Source organism: Thermobia domestica, chromosome 3, assembly GCF_964235325.1.
Source record: "Thermobia domestica chromosome 3, izTheDome1.hap1.1, whole genome shotgun sequence".
NCBI classification, from domain to species: domain Eukaryota; kingdom Metazoa; phylum Arthropoda; class Insecta; order Zygentoma; family Lepismatidae; genus Thermobia; species Thermobia domestica.
The window spans coordinates 349729177-349743903 of NC_137456.1; positions in this window are offsets into that span (position 1 = coordinate 349729177).

Genomic DNA, 14727 nt, shown 5'->3' on the forward strand with positions numbered 1-14727 from the left:
CCAACATGATGGGCGTATAGGAAAGAGTATCAGTGCTAGCTTTTAAATATTATTTGCTGAACTTTATGTTTTAAGCATTTTTATTAATTCAATGTGTTATTAAAATAATTCAAAGATAATTGGTTATATATTTTTTTAGTGTGATACAAGGAAATATTAATGGAAAGTCCATTGAAGACTTTTTCCACAAGATTTGTCTTGTCACCTTGATTATTATAAATACAATATTAGAAACAATGGTTAAACATGAGGAATATTTTTTACCTCATCTAGGTCTCTTTCAACAAACAATAATGAACAATAGGCCTACATAAGGGAACAGTCTTGATTTGAACAATTTTCAAATTTATAACAAGTGGCACTTTTAAAGGAATTAGCAGTAAGACATTTGAATAAGCCTCTAATGTATATTACTACAAAATAATTATTAATAACAATAATAAATTACATAAGTGACAGTGCCCAAGTTTGCACCTGATATATAGAAACTCAGTTGACAATGAAGGTAGTAAAGATTTGTCTCTTAGGACCGAGATTCATTTAAATCAGGAATTGACATATAATAAATAAATAAATAAATAAATAATTAAATAATAATAATAATATACTGTACTATCTTCTTTTGGATATACTCCCAATTCTAATTAATTCTTACAAGGAAGTAATATGCAAAACAAAAAAAAAATCAAAAACAAGCTCACAGAAAACATGCAATAACCAATTGAAGAAACAAGGAAAATAAATCTAATATATTACTTCCAAGAAAAACTCACATAAGCTTACTCAGAAGAAAAAAAAAAACCTTTTACTATCAACATTTGTTGCACAACAATAGGAGGGTGCATAAGAAATAAAATACCTTTATATGGTGAAGAAGAAAGAAAGAAAGAGATTTATTTGCTGTTTTTCATAATATTCATAAATTTTACATAGACTTTACTATAGATGACTGGGACCTGGGTTTGCACCTGGAGATATGGAACCTCAACTGAGGTTATGAAAGCTTTCCAAAACGACTACTGTGGCTCAGGCTTCGGGCTACAATAAATTTTACAGGAGCAAGTAATGGTATTTTGCTAAAATTTACCAATCACTTCTCTGAGCTTCAGTTTGGTCAAGAATTGTGACCACATTTACCAGTTAAAAAAGATTAAACTGTGTATACCTTGAAAGAATTTATAACTTCAGCAGCTAGGATATTTGGAATCAAGTACAATTCAAGGATGTTATAAATAGAGGATCTGCCCATATGTATCTTCATCCTATTAAATCGATGAAACCAAAAAACAACTGAGCATCGGCACGTCTGATGGGCTACTATCGTTTCTGCCATCGTTTGATTGGCTACTTTCGTTTCCGCCATGATTGTTGGCTCAAAACATTGCAATGCTATTGGGCGGAGTGGGCAGACTAGGGGTGGCGAAACTGTGACGTATGGCTTCAAGATTTTGTTGTAAGGGCAGATCCTCTATTTTATAACATCCTTGGTACAATTACAGATTCCACTACTATATTGCGTGATATAAATGGTTTCACTTCATACACAAGCGTCTACAATTCGATTTTAACATGCATTTGTACTACTTGTGTGTCTGTCTGCTACACGATAAGCTTCGTAAGATTAACAAATTCTGATAAAACTTGGTGTGTACTTTTCTCCAGTCCAGTCTCAGAAAAAAAAGTCTGTTGTTTGACATTGAAATTCGTCAAAAATAAAGAGTTAAATAACTTAAACCTCCCAAGTTGGAAGTTTGCTGGCGCCTCTACTTCTCGTTATTTATTACAATTTGTACTGTTAACAATTTAACTTTACAGGCTATTTGGTCTCATGGCCATTTTGGTTGCAGCTATTTCTGTAACTTTTTAATCAATTTAAATATTAGAACACTTCTAGTCATAAAGTCGATATGACTTTATCGTTGCGACTATAATACCTAACGCCCGCCTTGTTTTACATAGAATAGAATAGAATTCAACAACGCTATTAGTCTTTAGAATTTGGGTCAATTATACTTAATATTATGCAACTCTGGTACTTACGTGTAGTAATCCTAGTCGCCTCAAAAAATGAGAATATGGTGCAATGGTAGATTAATAAAATGAAATTAAATCTTCTCGTTCTACATCCTATGGTTATGCCGTGTAAACTAAAGGAAACGGTGATGATGAGAAATGAATGAAATGATGGAAAGAAGGAGAGAATGGGAAAATCCCGAGAAAACCCACGCACACGGTGTTTATTCACCACGAAAATCACTTGGCCCGAGATCGAACCATAGACGTTTCCTTAAAAACAATTAGTTACATATTATTATTATTATTATTATTATTATTATTATTATTATTATTATTATTATTATTATTATTATTATTATTAGTAGTAGTAGTAGTAGTAGTAGTAGTAGTAGTAGTATCAGTATTATATAATAGGAAAAATCGAATTTGATATTGTTCTACGAAAGTATTTAATGGGACTTTCAGTGTTCAGTTCTTTGTTGGTATGTATACTGGGTTACATGCACAGGACCGACACGGCGTAGGATCGACACGGCATAGGATCGACACGGCGTAGGATCGACACGGCATAGGATCGACACGGCGTAGGATCGACACGGCATAGGATCGACACGGCACAGAACCGAAACGGCACAGGATCGACACGGCATAGGATCGACAGCAGAACTTTCATACGATCGAAATAATAAAAAATACATTATTTTATAATTACGCAATATTAAGTAACAATTATTTTCTCAAGGATATATAGGAGAGAACCGTCATACGATCGAAACGGCATAGGAACGAAACGGCGTAGGATCGACACGGCATAGGACCGAAACGGCACAGGGCCGACACGGCATAGGACCGAAACGGCACAGGATCGACACGGCACAGGACCGAAACGGCATAGGATCGACACGGCACAGGATCGACACGGCACAGGATCGACATTCTGTAGGGTGGTCAACACTTTCTGAAAATATCAATATCGCATATCCCTCACCTTGAATTTGTGGATATAAAAAATTGTAAGGATAAATAATTCTAAATGGTCTATTTTAAAAAAAATAAATATATATATATATACAAATTGTATAAAAATATTGTGCGTAATATATCCATGCCGTAATAAATACACCTTTAACTTTGTGATATTAAAAAAAATACGCTAAATAACTCCAATAGTTGATTCGAGGTTTTCAATACCGAATAAATAATATTATTTGTCTGATATTTTTATAATGCTGTAATTTTTTATGTATACTAAGTTGAAGTATGTACATGTAACTGCAATTTTAAAACTGTAGGCTTAGAATTTGCGTTTGGATTTTTTTTTTTCAAGCGAAGCAATGCACCTATGTTAAGTTGCCTCCTTTCAAATTTCGAATTGAAATCGGAAGCCAATCGTTTGTTTTTCGTTTGTTGTTGACTTTTTTGAAGAAAAATAGTAAAAATCGTATCTTTCTTAAAACATAAAGAGATGTTTACAAAATAAAGTTGGTATATGGCCAAATTTACCCTTGTTCCTCCACTTAAAATTTTGATTGAAAATCAAAATCAATTGTTTGATATGCGTATGCTACTAATTATTTTGAAAAAGAATAGTCTGTTTCGAAAAACACAAAGAGTCTTTTCAAGAGAAATGGGTGATGGAATTTCATATTGGCTCCACTTTAAAGTCTCGAATCAAAACCGAAGCCAAGCGTTTCTTATTGGTTGTTTTTAAGAGCAAATCGCTTGTTTCGAAAAAATAGAGAAAGAGATTTACAAAATAAATTTAGAATGTGATCAAATTCAATCTGATTCCTTTACTTACAAATTTCGATTCAAGACCAAAATCAATCGTTTGATATGGATTTGTTGTTGCTTGTTTGGAAGAAAAGTAATTTGATTCGAAAAACATAAGAATATAATTAAGAAATAATGTTGATGAAGGTGATTTGTTTCGGGGCGGTTTGCTTATTTTGAAGAAAAAATCACTTGTTTCAAAACAACCAGTAAAATATATCTATTTCCAGGATACATTTGGTGGTCAACTTCATACTGTTTTTTCTGCTTTTAAATATCGATTCAATACTCAAGCTAATAACATGTTTTCCTTTCTTATTGATTGGTTTGAAGAGGAAATAGTTTGTTTTGAAAATTATTAAGAGTCATTTACAAAATAAGGTTGGGTGGGCCAACTTTTTGGTGGTATTTCAAATTTCGATTTAAAATCAAACTCAATCATTTATTTTTCGTTCGTTATTGATTGTTTTGAAGAAAAACTAAGAACCATTAAAGAAATTTTTATAGTAAAGGTGGTCACCTTCACAGGGTTCCTGCACTTCAAATTTCGTTCAAAGCATAAAACGGTTAAAATAATAAGAGAAACACAATCAGTACTCTACGCAAATGTTTAGGGGGTTCAGGGGCTTTAGGAACACAAGTTTATATAATATCAAGTGTTTATATATATAAACGTGCTAATATGATAAACGTGCTTAATTTTGCATAATACCTTGCTCAAGGGGGGTTTCAAAGTCCTTAATCCCTTTACTTCAGTACGCCACTAAACATCAATTATAAGTCATTCGTTATCCAAATTGTACTTCTTGTACTGATTCAATCCTTAATTTTAAAGTTCAAAATTATATGAGCACTTATTATGCTATTGGAAAAGAGCACATATTTTATGACAGTGCAAGGTAGTTTCTTGTTTTAACAATTGAAAGAAAGGAAAACACCAATAAAAGTAATAATAATACCTGACACGAATTCCGATAGTAAATCATATTTTATTATCTTATTTGAAACTTTGAGAAAATTGAAGCTCTACACGGAATACAAATTGGATAATAAGCAATGCTTTATAATTGCTTGATAAATTTCAAATTGAGAACAAAGAGAGTGATACTGTTTAAAAGAAAGATTGGATAAAAACAAGAATTTTAGGAATGATCTAAAAAATGGATCAAAGTATTATGATCTTGGCTAATATTAATTTTTGGATCAGTTATCATAAAATATTCGAACGGTCTCTAAATCGAGTTTTCTCCAGATATGTAGTTCTCCAGGTATAAGGAGTACAAGAAAAATTTCGATTAATTAAATATTTTGGATTTTTTTTTTATAACGGGCCACAAAATTTTTGGACGGTCCCTAAATCGACTTTTCATATTTTTTACGCAATAAGCATATCACACTGAGTTAAGTGATATCTTGGGTTGGGTTACACTATATGTAGTTCTCCATATATAAGACATACAATAAAATTATTGATTGAATGAAATATATTGGACTTTTTGGATCAGGGGCTACAAACGTTTGGACGGTCCCTAAATCAAGGTTTCGTATTACTTTCGGAATAAGCACATCATGCTGAGTTAAGTGATAGTTTTGGTTTGGCTGCACTATATGTAGTTCTTCAGATATAAGACGTACAAGATTTTTTTTTTTTATTGAATGAAATATATTAGATTTTTTGGATCAAGGGCAACAGAATTTTTGAATAGCCCCTAAATCGAGCTTTCGTTTTATTCAGGCACTAAGCACATCATACTGAGTTCAGTCATAGTTTAGGTTTGGGTACACTATATGTTGTTCTCCAGATATAAAGCCTACAAGAAATTTATTGTCTGAAATATATTGGATCTTTTGATCCAATAATAGCCCTTCATCCTCCATTTATACATTAAGCAAGTAACAGTATAACGTGTACATTACGTGATACACTTTGTATTTTATGGTGTGATGTTTAATAATAAATTATTAACAGAATACCCGTTCTTCGTACGGGGAGAATAGTTTCATTTTGAGCATAAAGGGCAATGGAATCTGAGTATGGATTTAAACTGCATCGGGAGTGTTACTGTTCGTCTGAGTGACTCCAAATACTATTTCATCGACACTAATATCGGTATTATTTTTTATCATTATATATATAGTGTGTAACTTCATTAATGTAATGAACGTCTGGAGGTGATTCCTGGACTCGGAAGAAGAATTTAAATGAAACGAAGTCTTTAGCTTATCATAATTATAACTTCTATGCCAATGGTAACGGATGATCAATCAACGGCTTCCTGTTCAACTTAAGAGTGTGTAAAAATGAGAAAAAAATAACTTTGATCCAGAGTAGGTTTATAACGACTGTGCATAAGACAGTCAGGGGCAAAAGATCATGTACGATGAACTAGAGTATAAGGGATTCTTCACATAACAACAGTGATTCCCACAAATTATGTGAATATAATTTGAGCCAAAGTAAGCTAGATTAAAAGATTTCCTCCCCGTAATGCGTAAATCCGTGGAAGATAATAACTACGAGTACAGAAGGAATGAAATTCGACGATACTCAAGGTGTTGCGCGTGTTGCACAAGGAAAGAAAGAAATACAATTTCAAATTATCGATTTATTCTGTTTCGTACAAGGTAGGATAACTGTGAAATACTCAGAGGTACCTTGTACAGTATTTGCGCAATGCAGTATGTGTACACGAGACAGCTATGAAGAATAACAGTTCACAGTCTGATATTGTCGACCGTTGACCGCATTGCAAAGATGACATCGGCGAAGCAAATTTTTCCGCCTGTGATCAAGCACATCTGAAATTTCGTAGATGATTGCCGCAGCTATATTACATCGAGCTACAAGTTCTTCGACTGTCGTGGCCGGAGTTTCATACGTATCCCCGAAATAAAAAATCAAGCAGCGTGAGGTAGAATGAACGAGGTTGTCATAACACAGGTTTTTCTCTCCCAATCAAACGATCTGGGAATGTTTCATTTAGGTAAGTCTCATATTCCTGTCAAAATGTGCAGGTGTACTATCATACTGAAATCACATCTGCTGTCTTATGTTCAAGGGCACATGTTCTATCAATTTTGGGAGACAATTACGTAAAAATAAAAGATACGTACTCCCACACAGGCAGACCGATAATAAATAAGATCCTACCACAAAATTATCCACCACACCACACCAAATTTCTGCTGCTGATCGTTTACTAGAGTTGCATGTGGGTTTTTACGCCATACACATGATAGTTTCAAGACGGTTTTGATCATTCGACGTACGCTGTCTTCAAGTTCAGCTGTCCATATGGGGCTATTTCCTCCGATTTCACGTACGAGAAACCGAAGGGACCCCTCTCTCGAAGTCGAATATGGAGGCGTGGAAAAATACAAGGAAAGTTACTCTCTTTTGAGGGCGACGGTCACGATGTAAACGCCTCACTTCTGGGCTATTGCCCTTTGCTACTCCATAAATGAGTTGCATATCTGCCAGCTCGTGGACAGGGTAATCTTCCATCGCGCAGGCGTGTACAGGTTAACACAATCAATTTTACTTAAACACCAACGTCTACACTTTTACACGACCTTAAATACCTGGACACAACCCTCTACCGTTGAACACAACATTTCCCATCCTGTTATACAGCAATTACACGTGTAACAGTAGAGCATCTGACTATGTATATCACTCACAAGTTGCGTAGATGCTTATTACAACTCAGCCATGCTAACTGAAGCCATTCCACAATAAAACGTCAAGACAGCCTTCTGTAAGCCACTCGCAATTGGCACACAAGGGACGATAGTTCCGTAGGTATTCCTCCGTGTAGGTATTCCATACAGCTCTAAGGTATGTACATTAGAATGTCGAAAAAAGACTATCCTTTTTTAAAAATGTACTTTCAACGAGCTTCCTTTGAGAAAATTTCTCCGGCAATGATAAAATCAAAATGTAAGTGGTCTACACTAGGATAGTATTTTGGTATATTCACAATAGCAATGAAGTTTTTCATAGCTCAGGGAAAAGTTGAGGTTTGCCAACTCGAAGGAAGGGGAAAACGCCATCAAAAGTATTCCTGGGAGAAGATTCATCTAACGGATAAATCAAGTATACTATTCCAGCGCACTTCTTGGTATCGTTATGCAACGTGTACAACATCCCTTGTTTCCCCACTTTTGTTGCTTCTGTGCACAGAAGTACCATATTCCACGGAATTACATATTACGAGGAAGAAACCGTTTAATGCAGCTTACTTTTGCCCCATATCTATTCACACAATATTTGGAATCCCTGGGTCATGTGGAGAATTCCTTGTACACTCGTTCATCACATATGATCTTTGCATTTTTCGATGTTATATTTATTTACATGCCGCCTGACTGTCCTATGCACAGTCGCTTTAAACCTAATCTGGATCAAAGTTATTTTTCCTTTTTCACACACTCTTGGACAGGAAGCCGTTCATTTATCATCCGTTACCATTAGCCTAGAAGATATAAGTGTGATACGTTAAAGACTTCGTTCTATTTAAAATCTTCTTCCGAGACGTAATTATGTACTGAGACAAAATAGATGAATCACACATGTGTATCTCTCTTTCTTTCGAATTCTGAGTGTTCTTCTAACTTGAACGATGCACTATTATTTTTTAATGTTAAATCTTGTACTTGATTGATCATTTCTTCATTCAACGTTTGATAAAATACTCAAAGGAATACTCCAGTTTCTTTGGAAGTCATCCTTGCATCGTCACTGTACACTAATCGAATCTACGACTAAAAACAATGGGCATTCTTTTGCCCGACTTCAATCCGACGTTTTGTTCATGAGTTATGGCGGTTTATACATTTTTCCGACAAATTTTCGGGTGTTACACCGAGGTTGTTGTATAGTTTTTGTTTTATTTCGGTGTCAGGAATCACCTAACGACGTTTGTTATATTAATTAAGTTACACCCTATATATATACGGGCGCCATTTTATGTATTAAAAAAAAACAAATTTGTTTAGTAACGTAAATAGCTAAACTATGAAAACGTATTTACTAGAGAAATACTTTTTAGTTCTTGTAATAATTTTCTCTCAAACAAACTGAAGGTAAATATATACCAATAAATCAATACAGCTATAATTTAGAAAATGAAATGAAATCTTTGAGTTTTACGTCCCACGCTTATGCCGGTTAGGCTGAAGGAGACGGTGATTATGAGAAATGAATGAAATGGTGGAATGAAGAAAGTGGGAGGAAACGGGAGAATCCCGAGAATATCCACGCACACGGCGTTTTTCGACCACAAAGTTCACTTGGCGGGAGCAGGGTTTGAACCCGAGACCCCATGCACCAGGGGTGAACGCTCTACCACTGACCCACCGCGGCTCCAGCTATATTTTAGAAATACAATAGGCACTGATTTTTCGAAGACTGCTCTAATACATAGGAACAATCAAATTTGTAAATAGAGAGTTTTCTTTTTAAATAAAACAAACTGAATTGCTTAAACTGTGCTATATCGATTGGTTTCAGCATCTGATTTTTTAAAAATAAATAATTAGCAGCACGAAAAATTCCTATATTATCTTCGAAAATAGACCTACATGTTAATTGCTTTACTGGCTTTATACATTTTTTTTTTGAAAAAGTGATTGTAGGGGAAGATGGGGCTAGTTGCAACAATTTTCAGGTCTGTTTTTTTACTCGAAAATTATTATAGATATAAAAACTATATTGAGTGTACTAAAAGGTACATGCCTTAACTACATACCAAAAAAAGAGAAGTGCAAAACATCGAACGGCAGTTTTGATAGCATCCACTTTTTGAACTAAGTCCGACTGTTGACACTTGCCCCACCCATGGGGTAAATTGCAAAATCATCTGGGGTAAGTTGCAACAATCGGACTTGATTCAGAAATTTAATGCTATCAAATCTACAGCTTGAACATCGCTTCACTCATTTTCACTGTGGCAGTCAATGTCTATAATCTATACAGATGTAGTACGGATTTCTCTCGGAACACGACCAATGAGACCACTTCTCACAACATAAACACTATACCCAGTCTTCTTCTGTATCCTGTTCTTCGTATGGTTCTTCAGAAACCAAACAGACGACTTGAGAATAAATTCTTCTCAGCTGATGATTTTACGTTTTCGGTTGCTTTTAGATGCTTCTTTTTCATTTCGAAAGTACTTTTTTCTAGAGTGTCTGTAAGAATAGCACATCTCTTCCTTTTCCGAGCTGTCAGTTTTCTAGTTCCAGATTTTGGATAGAACCATACATGTTCAGGAGATCATCTGAAGGATTCTACACTATCTTCTTAGATGTATTTGCAGGTGATCCATGAAGCTCACTTTGACCTGCAGTCTGAAGTTCTAACTGAGAAGATGAAAGGAAACAACTACTACTAGGCACTGCAAGCAATAAGCCATCACTGTTGTCCTATAATAATAATAATAATAATAATAATAATAATAATAATAATAATAATAATAATAATAATAATAATAATAATAACAATAATAATAATAATAATAATAATAATAATAATAATAATAATAATAATAATAATAATAATAATGAAATAATAATAATACTCTTAGTTTTATTACCAACAACAATTGTTCATATAACAATGCTTAACCGCAAAAATTTCTATTTCAATGGCATGCGCCATGTTGCAACAGATGTTGCAAGTTACCCCATCGAAATATTTATATATAAAAGCTTTCCTCCCCACTAAATAGCAGGTAACATGGGAACAGAAATATAATGTCATTGTACTTCAACTGTTATACTATTTGGGTACTACATCTTACTTATTGTTATTACATATATGTAAGGAGTAGTTAGTGCTCTCAAATGGGTCAGGTCGGGTCGGGTCAACTCGCGTCGGGTTGTCGTGTCGGGTCAGTCGGGTCAGCTCAAGTCGGGTTGTCGTGTCGGGTCAGCTCGGGTCGGGTTGTCGGATCGGGGTCAATCGGGTCAGCTCGGGTCGGTTTGTCGGGTCGGGTCAATCGTGTCAGCTCGGGTCGGGTTGTCAGGTCAGGCCAATCGGGTCGGGTTGTCGGGTCGGGTTAGTCGGGTCGAGTTGTAGAGTCGGGTCAATCGGGTCAGCTCGGGTCGGGTTGTCGGGTCAGGTCAATCGGATCGGATCACTGGTCGGGTCACTCGGGTCGGGTCGGGTCAGTCAATTCTAGTCACGGGTCGGGTCGGGTCGGTCTTGAACCCGACCCGACCCGTTGAGAGCACTAGGTATAGTAAAGAAAGAAATGGTACCAGGTTATGCGTACGCTGATGATGTAAATTTAATAGGGGATGATGGAAGAACAATAGAAAGAAATGCAAAGGTCTTATTAAACGCTTGCAGGACAAGGGTTTAGAAGTAAATGCAGAGAAAACTAAATACATGGAAGTGGGTTGGGAACGTAATACGGCCAATTATGAATGCGTTAAAATATTAAATAATACTTCTGATAAAGTGGATACTTTCAAATATCTAGGATAACGAAAATCATTTTCACGAAGAAATTAAATGTCAACTAAAACAGGGAATTAGTGTTATTATTCAGTTCAAAATCTCTTGTCGTCGCGAATTCAGTCGAGGAGTTTGAGGCTTAAAATATATAAAACAGTAATCATACCTGTTGTTCTGTATGGTTTCGAAACATGGTCGCTTACTCTGAGGGAAGAACATAGACTGAAAGTATTTGAGAACAAGATGCTCAGACGAATATTCGGACCCAAGAGGAATGGCGGAAACTTCATAACGAGGAACTACATAAATTATACGGCTTACCAAACATTGTTAGGATCATTAACTCTAGGAGGCTTAGGTGGGCAGGACATATAGCCAGGCAGGGGTGAATTCAGGGGGTGGCCCGGGGGAATCTCCCCCCGAAGAAAATTCATTCTTCCCCCGGAGAAATTAAAAAAAAATCAGTCACAAAATGTAGAAATTTGCTTTTCTTTTCGTGCACGTGCAGACAAAATCCGATCTCTCAATATACATATAAATGACGCAGACCCATTCTATATAAGTATTAAGCATATAACATGTAAGATAGAATACCAAATAGCAGCGGCGGCTGGTACTAATGTTGCATGGTTGTGCAACCGGACATTTTTTTAACACTTAAAATATTTTTAAGTATTAAAGTAGTGTATCAGTGAAAAATAAACCTTTGATCTTGAGCGCAAAACAGTATTGATGAATTTCTGAAAAAAGTCAATTAAAAAACGGAAAGAAAGAGATGATTTACATTTCCAGTGGCAGCCAACGTTGTCACTGGAAGCAGTAACATTGAGCATATGGCAGCGAGCTCCTATTTCTTAACATGGAGAAGTGGATTTATTCTTGCATCGCTCCTATCTTCCCGTATTGCTCTCTTGCGATTGCATTTTCTCCCGCAACTGGTCAGCTTCTGTAATAGTTAAGAATTCCTCCGCTTAGCAGCGCTTGACTCAATTGATAGGGTGAGAGAGATACAGAGAATCTTTATTAAGCCTATTACTAATATTACATATTAATATTAGCAATAATAATAATGATAACTAAATTCATGGCGCAACAGCCTTTAGAAGGCATGGACTTATGGCACTCATTTCTGTGGGGTAATGTGTTTATAGGTCTGCACGGGCTCGGGCTACTATGATAACCGTAATGGGGCTAGCCATACTGAGAGCTTTATACAGTTCTACCTGAGTTAGAGCGGCAACGCCGGAATCTGGTTACAATGAAGGATTTATGGTAGGGACAAGTAAACCCTTAGATCTTTACTTACTATATATATATAGATAGATAGATAGATATAGATATAGATATAGATAGATAGATAGATAGATAGATAGATAGATAGATAGATAGATAGATAGATAGATAGATAGATAGATAGATAGATAGATAGATATCGAGTGTTGCAAAATAAGTGTTACAACTCTTGAGAGGTGACTCCTGCCACTGAGACAAGAAAAAAAGTTCTCTTGAACTTTCGGCTATCGGACATAGTTTCGGATCTACAAAGCGTGGAAAAATGAGTTTCGGACGCCAATAGTTCGGAAACTAACCAACATAAAGAGGGCGGGTAAAAAATTCACTGAAGAAGTCATACCTGCTCCATTGAATTTTGCATGTTTTACAATCCTACCATGCACGCGCAAGGGTTCCCCAAAGGAACGTAGGGAGTCCCGGATAATCTTCCAAGTGAAACTTGGTCTAAATGGATATGAATTGATAAGCTTGTACCAGGTAACAATAATTCGTTTGTATTAAGTCGATATCTGGAACAAATATAAAATGGCGGACACCATGCCCGTTGTGTGTGGTTGCATAATCGCCAGGTATGGATGCCGGACAACAGTGATGTTCTGAGTATTAAGTATAGCGAATTTGTACTCAAATGCTCTAGAAAGACATCTGCAATGTCGGTAGAGCATAACAGTGAAGCAGGGTGATTCAAATGTGTGGAAACACTTTACGAAAAATCCCCAGAATGCACTCATACTCAGTAAACGTGAGTTCAAATCGTCGGAAATGTAAGGATTAGCGTCAAGAACATGAAAGCCATTGCCAATTCATCAATAATATTCCCTCAAACTGATGCCATGTGATGTGCACGGTTGCATACCAATAAGGATGCGATAACTGAAGCCAAGTTACTTTACATATATATGATTGTTATTAGTAAGAAGATAAATAAGAAAATAATCAGGCAGTATATTATAAGGAAAGAACATTAATGATCATAACGAAGGATTAGGTATAGAATGCACGATACGTATGATATAGTAATGGGCGTGAATGATGTGGCGAGATGCATACACAGGACAACACGTGGGTGATATTAGTTAGACAAATGAGCTTATCTTTAGCCTAGAGGTTGCTCTATTCAATGATGAAAATGAATGAGTCCCATGTTAGTAAATAATGGTAATCACTGTGCTGGAAATGATGGGTGAATGAGAGGAAGATGTTCATGAATGACGTAATCGGCGATGATAAGTAAAGAGGGATCTAACGGTGGTAGATTATAGGAGCGAAAGTGGAGAATGATAGTAACGGTGAGGTGTTGGGTGAAATGCTAAATAATGCATTGTATCCTGAAGTAAAGGATGTCGGTTTTCCAAACGTCTGGTGATATATGTTAGCCGAAGTTTTCCAAGAAAGTATTGTAAGGTCGGAAAGGTAATTTGGCGGAGTGTGCAATTAAAACAGTTATCGTGGAATATGAAAAGAACACGAGAAGCTGACTTCCAATACGAGGCCGAAACGTGTAAGTAGCCAGTAATGAAATTTAATGCATAAATGATATATTTACTCTTAAAACAATTCTAAGCGATATAGTCCAAGGCTTATCCTATGTCTGGCGTGTTATTTCAAATCATTTTGCTAATATGATAATCTTTGTAAGTCAAACAAAATATCTATTATTATTTTAAACTCTGTTAAACTAACCTTTGTGACACACAGAGTTTGACCCTGGTTTAGCAGATACACAGTAGTGACCAACAGATTCCCTTTTGTTGTTATGTATACCTTATGTAAATAAACTATCATCATCATTATATATTTTCTCTCTTATTCCATTTTGCAATTGTTAAATAAGATTAACAAAAGGTTGTAAGAACTAATAGCGTTATATTAACAAAGGTTCACCAAGTAGTTTATAAAATAATATCGTCCTTATTTGTAATGGAATTGCAGGGGCTTATCGCCCAGCCTTGTTAGGAAGAAGAAGCATATACAGTTTATTGCATTGCAGATAGCATACCCTACAGGGAAATAAAATCATAGGTCACACTCTATCACTGTACTACCAAACCAAACTAGTAATATTCCAAGACAAGAACCATTGTCTTGTTCTAAAAATAACACTAGACTAGTAAGTGATAACACAATACGTGTACAGAAACCAATACATAGTCATTCAGGGTATAGCCAGCAAGTTTTTCTAG